The following is a 6483-nucleotide window of genomic DNA, read 5'->3' on the forward strand; positions in this document are numbered from 1 at the left end:
GCGCGTGCATGTGTGTGTGTGTGTGTGTGCTGACAGCAGATATAACTTGAACAACTTATGGCACAGGCTTCATTTTTGCCATCTTACACAAATTACCGGTAAACCTTTGTTTGATATATTTATTTTTTTCATCTTCCAGATCCGTATATATTGGCTTGATAAAAATCCTTAATTTGCATCCTTTCTCTTATGTTTAAAAGATTTTGCATTATTGCCATTTGGCTTCTTCAGTTTCGTGAATTTGCTTGTTTCATCTGGCCATGGTCAGGCTTGTTCTGTTAATTTGTTTGTTATGTTTGAGAATGGCGTTTTGGAGACCGAGCTTGTTTTGAGACAGAAGGTGTACCTTTTTAGCTTGTTTTGCTTTTCACCTCGGCAGAGGAAAATACTTGGGTGTTTCATGATTTATCACGAGGGATCACTGTTGTAAATCAGCTTGCATTTGAGTTACAATCACGAAGTGGTAGCTCTTTACCAGGGTGAAGGTTTTGAAGTGGCCAAAGTATTGTTGGTTTCTCTTTGTAATGTTTATTAGTGGTTTTAAATTAGTATTTTGGTTATGATTTGTGCTTCAAAATTTTCCCTGAAGTGCTGATACCAGTTCTATACACCAAGATTAGTCTTTTGGATGGTGGTTAGAAGTATAGAAATGCCTTCTACAGTGTATTGCCCCATAATGAAAACTAATATGTAGAGATGGTGCATGACATGGTCCCTCCCTCTCTCTCGCTGTAATAAATTGGATAAAATTTATTTTAAGGTGGCTAATCTAAATATAGGAGGATGTGGTTGCAGACCTTGGGATGTTTTCCAGTTTTTTGTTTGGAAACAATTGATCTGCTGTTAATTTGAAGATGACAAGGAAATAAGGAGGAAAATTAAAAGGCTTCTTTGGTGGAGGGGTAGGAGAAGCCCGGATCAGCCAAGGAAGCAGGTGAGCTGCCGTGTATGGATCGGTCGAGGAAGGAGACGTCTTGTGCTGTAAGGGTGTCTGCAGACTGATTTTTTCTTGATTTGATGTATTGTCATTGCATATATCATTATCTCCAAGTCTGATTAGTGTTTGATTTTGCACAGATTTGTTTGGGATCTGCTTTGAAGCAAGCATCGTTCCTTGTGGTCACAGGTAAATTTGCAGTCCTGTCTATTAATAGTTGGTTCAGAACATTAGGAGCACAGTGACAAGTTTCAATTTTAAGGATTTATAATACCCCATTTCCGCTGGTTTTTCCCCAATATGTCAATGTGTGATGTGTCTAAGCCTCATTATTTCCCTTTGTTATAGTCATTATTCAGCATGGAGCAGAACTGCACACTTATCAATGTATAATTTATATAAAGCTTGATATATTGCAGAGTTGTGCTTCCATCATTTCCTAATATATACTGAAATTAAAAGTTCAGCTTCTATTTTCCTTAATATGCTTTAATTCCTATGATCAACGGCTACAGATTTCTTCTAACACTGTAATGCTAGGCTGGAGTTTGAGGTTTTCACTACTGCTCTCATCTTCGATGCCATCTCAAACTACTAAAATTTTAAAATTATGTTTCATTTTCACCAGGATTAGGTTCTTTTATCCATGTGGTGGTATGGTTCAAATGCGAGAACAGATGCCATGTATTGCCATGACATACATTGAACTTTGAGTTTTCGTCAATGATGTTGTTATTTTTATCTATTTGTAGCGTCATATAAATGAGTTTTGACATGGTCATTTTACAGGACGAGTAAACAATGGTTGGTCGGTAGAAGCTTCACTTGCGACTGTGTGCCTTTCTGCCTTAAGAAGTTCTTTTCATTGTCGAAGAACAACATAATGTTTATGGGCCAGTTTTCATGTGGTATAGAAATATCAGTGAATGTAGCAGATATTTTGCATGATCTTTAAAGCATAGTCTCACACGGAGAACAGTCACATTGTGTCATAAGGTGATAACTATAAAGTCCACACCATGTGAAAGACATTATAAATTTATGCATTCATAGGCTGTTTTCTACTATGAGCACTTGATTGTCTTGTGACTGTAGCCATGGATAAAGTAGAACTTAATTTGATGTGTAATATCATGACGTGAGATGTAGTTCTCCTGTTGAATTAATTCCATTTAGAATCCCTGTGCTCGAGGTAGACAAGCAAAATGGGTAGTGCATCGTGTTAAAGCCTTCAGCCTTGCTTCCTAGAGAAATAGATATATGTTTCAATGTCTTGGTGAGGTGTCTTTTGGTGGATGGGAGCAAGCAGCACTGCAACAGTACCAGATGGTGTGGGTATGTTTCAATTTTTTTTGCATTTTGAGGGTACACTTCCATCCTTTAGAAAATTATTCTCTTTTTTGAGATGTTTCAATATCAACTATTTTCATCTTTTGATTTCCATTTAATCCTGGTTCAGAGAGTGGCCTTTTTGTGCCTGGTAGTGTGGGTATGTTTCAATATTGTCTGCATTTTGAGGCTGCACTTCCATCCTTTAGCAAATTATTCTCTTATTCAAGATGTTTCAATATCAACTATTTTCATCTTTCTATTTCCATTTTAATCCTGGTTCAGACAGTGGCCTTTTTGTGCCTGTTATTACACTTGAATGCTAAATTGCAAAGTGACACATGAATCGTTCTAAAGGACTGATGGTGATGTTTTCATATGGCCATTCTTACTGGGTGGCTATTTGCTCGGTCATTTTTGTAATCATGAAATGTTGATAGATGCTGGACATGCATATCGTCCTAGTTATTTCCATAGTTTATTTAATAGAACATTTAAGTTATTTTAAATAGAGGAAAAAGATTTCTCCTGGTCCATTACGTAAGAGTGAGTTTTATCACATAGCCCCTTTGTGGGAAAAGATACAAGAGTTTGCACCCCCAATCTCTTGTTTGTTGTATCAAGTTCTTCTGCACCCATGGTTGCTAATTTGCTGACAACCCATTCGTTCTATATGGTTGTTGACAAAAGGTGGTTATCTGCACTGCCATTGTTCATGAAAATTATGTCATACCAGGTTCTGATATTTAGCATGCATCGTTTATATTCTGAAAACACGTGTTCTTTGTCCTTTCAATAACTAACTTAAATATTATGCAGAGCGTGAGAAATTAATGATGTCAACCTTCTGATGGGGAAAAAGGAAAACATGTGCTTCTGTTATATGCCCGAAGATTGTGCTTAAATGGGAGAGCATGAATGTTTCATTAAGCTGCCTTGGCCCCAGGTGTGTTCCATATTTCCATTGTTGTCCCATTTGCGACTATCTTACTATGTGCAGCCTAGGATTTGGTTGATCTTCTATGCAGGCATAATCCGGTGATGCAGTGCAATGTTTTCATGTTTCGATTTCCATTTTAATCCTGGTTCAGAGAGTGACCAGTTCATAATGCGAAGCTCTACTGTTGAATTCTATCCTTCGGTGTTCCTTAGTTCCTTTGACCATGCCACTCACTGAAATGAGAAACATGCTCGTAGTTAATTTACTTATGCCATCAGTGCTCATAAACGGTCCAGCTGGGGAATCCTTCGTTACCTATACGTTAACGTTGTTCTTTTGTTTTTATTGTTGTGTGATACATATCCACCTATGATGACAAGTAGGTTCCCAAAGTTTTGTATGGTAGCTGTAAGTTGGCATCTTCCAATTGCTGATGGACCCTAAGTTTGAATGTTGTACTTACTTGGTTTGTAAGGTCTTACAGTTTCAGTGCTTTATTTGCTCATGGAGCTATGGCTCTGTTACCTTGGGCTAAGGTTTGATTGCCTGCACGGGTACGGCAAGGTGTAGATGCAGATTCATTGTCGATGTTGAATACTGGAGCAAGAATGATGATCAATGCTCTAATGAACCTGCATGCTGCAGCATTACTATCAGGATATATGGGTTAGGCACATACTCTTTTGACAGTGGGTTAACTAAGTGTGGTTTTCAGGTGAAGTTGCCTATTAGTTTTTTTCAGCTTTCTTGTGTTGACTTCTCTTTTACTGTAAAGCAAAGGCTGGCAGTTAGTATTCCCTGATTCAAGAGTTTTTTTTTACTTGGAAGATCGGAACATTGTCGATAGAAGAATGAGTTTTATAGCAAACTAGGTTCAGACTTGTATACTAATTTCATTTTGCGACACCATGATGGTTGTTGGGGTATAATTAAGACTTTGTTCCCACTGAACATGAAATGCTGGATGATGATGAGATCATCTATGACAGTGATTGGCGGTGCACTGATGATTGTGAGTATATATATAGATCACATTAACACATTTCTGATAACTACAGTTCTAACTCATTGATGGATCCTTCTCTGTGTCTTATGGCTCTATGGGCCGAGCATTCTTATCTCTAGTTGGACAACACTAGCCTCTATAGTAACACATATGCTCTGAGATTTTTCTAGGATCATTCCTCCCAGGTGATAACGAACCTGCTCATAATGTAGCATAAGCTAAATCGATTCTAGATTTTCTTTTTTGGCCCACTACAATAAAAGATCATTCATACTGAGCTTTTTTGTGCTACAACAGAATTATGGATGACTGCTCTATTTTTGAGAATTGCTCTATTTAATCTTTGACAGTTCGGTCTATATATGTCATGGGTTTAGCTATTAGCATTGTTGATTGCAACCTTGCGGACCTCCTGCTTATTGCTTTTCATTATTCTTTGTGTAGGTCACATACACCAACATCTAAAATAAATCCAGCAGGCAGTTGAGAGTTTTTCGGCTGTGATGATTACCAATGCAGATAGAGCTATCTAATCCAGCTTTCGCTTGATTTTCGTCACTGAGCTACCAGCCTTCTTTTTTCCCCTTTCCTATTACTACAAGTGTATGGTAATTATTTACCAAATACTCCCTCGTCCCAAAATTCTTGTCTTAGAGTCGTTGATTTCAAGGAACTTCGTTCCATCCAAGATCCTGAGGAAAGAATCAGACTGCCTGGATCTGTGGAGGGCACTGATATCATTTTTGTGTCGACAGATTTTGGCATCCACAAGGTTAATCTCAAGTCACTACACAAAAAGAAGTTGTGCTAGAGACGGCAATACCGTACTTCAATTCCATACATGAGTTTCTACCATCCGCCGGGTACATCTCTGCGTTCTTCCTTTTCCTCTTTTTTGTTTTGTGATCTGGGCACAACACTACTTGAATCTCTAATCAGATTGAAAGTTATATTTGATTGTTCAGCTGTGAGCAAACTTTGTGTGCTATGTAACACTAGAATGTTGCACCTAATTATGCTTATGGCTACCTAACTGGTTGTTTTATATTCTATCATGCCATCTCCTTTTTGCAATCACACTTACAAATCTATGTTTGCAGAATGGGAAATTGCAGAAATAGAGGAAAGGTGAGTCATTCAGTTGCGGCACGATCGTTGACGATGTAGGATTGAATATGGTTAAGGGCAGGATGCCGCTTTCATCAACAGGAAAGATTACCAGACCACTTGGAGTTGGAGGTGACATGAGCCTTGTGATCAATTCTGCCGGTATTCAGTAGCTTTTTTAGCGGTGCTTGTTGGCTTTTGGTAGCATGCTTGATAATTTCCCCGTGTTAGCATGCGTAAGCGGGTGAATGGATTATCTTGTAATGAGGAACTTCTAGTTTCTTGAAGCAGCAACAATCATGTCCTCCTTTGTTGAATTTGCTAGAGAATGCATAGTTTGGTCAGTTTGCTATTTTACAAACTCTACAGTTTGCTTCCCAATTTTTATCCAGTTTTTGGATTCATCTCCCATAAGGGGTACCATTGCTTAGTTTTTGCATGGTGGCTTGCTCATCTCAATTAATCTTGTGAATTCAGTTATTGCTACATGTCGAGTGCTAATGTTAGGGCAGTTATATTTTTGGAAAACTACAGAATGTTTAGTCAGAGTGTGCAAGGCTAGAATGATAATTGCTAGAACCAGCCTCTTGTTTCACTGATGCTTCTCATTGGTCTGGGCATCAATATACAGTTCACCATCACTGAATGTTGTCTCTCTGTTAACTAGTCTCCTTTTTAGGGTGCATATTACAGTCAACCTCTCACGTTGATCAAACAATGCCCCGCTTCCTGGCGGACAGCAAAAACTGTCTAGATGTTTAGATGTAGGATTTGGTTGAATTCCATTGTAAAAAGGTCGTGTCTGGACGTCATGTTGCTGTAATTGCTCCAGGGCTTCTTTCTGTTACTCCCTCCATACCATAATATAAGATAGTTTTGCAAGCTAAAACAGCTTGCAAAACGATCATATATTATGGGACGGAAGGAGTACATTATAGCGATCTAATGTACAGGAAGTAGCACCTGAACAAGGGCTCCTGTAGATGTAGGCTATGTAGGCTTCAGATGAACTCCATTTTATCGCCACCCCCATGCTGTCGACTTCTCTTAGCTCACTGTGATGCTGGACTCTGTCTAGCGTCTCTAGCTTTTAGCTTCCCAAGTTTCAAAACTTCCCTAGCTTAGGAGCGGACATTGATCTTCTATTTTTGACCATAGCATTGT

General features: G+C 38.6%; 1 long non-coding RNA gene across 1 annotated transcript; it reads left to right on the plus strand.

Moving 5' to 3' along the window:
* The first annotated feature begins 127 nt into the window (after nt 1-127).
* Nucleotides 128-5758, plus strand: LOC119361872. The gene is made up of 6 exons (XR_005173010.1): nt 128-981; nt 1078-1126; nt 1727-3212; nt 4657-4820; nt 4968-5075; nt 5313-5758. It is a non-coding gene; the product is annotated as an uncharacterized LOC119361872 (long non-coding RNA).
* The last annotated feature ends 725 nt before the right edge of the window (nt 5759-6483 follow it).

The sequence above is a fragment of the Triticum dicoccoides genome, chromosome 1A (assembly GCF_002162155.2).
Source record: "Triticum dicoccoides isolate Atlit2015 ecotype Zavitan chromosome 1A, WEW_v2.0, whole genome shotgun sequence".
Taxonomy (NCBI): Eukaryota; Viridiplantae; Streptophyta; class Magnoliopsida; order Poales; family Poaceae; genus Triticum; species Triticum dicoccoides.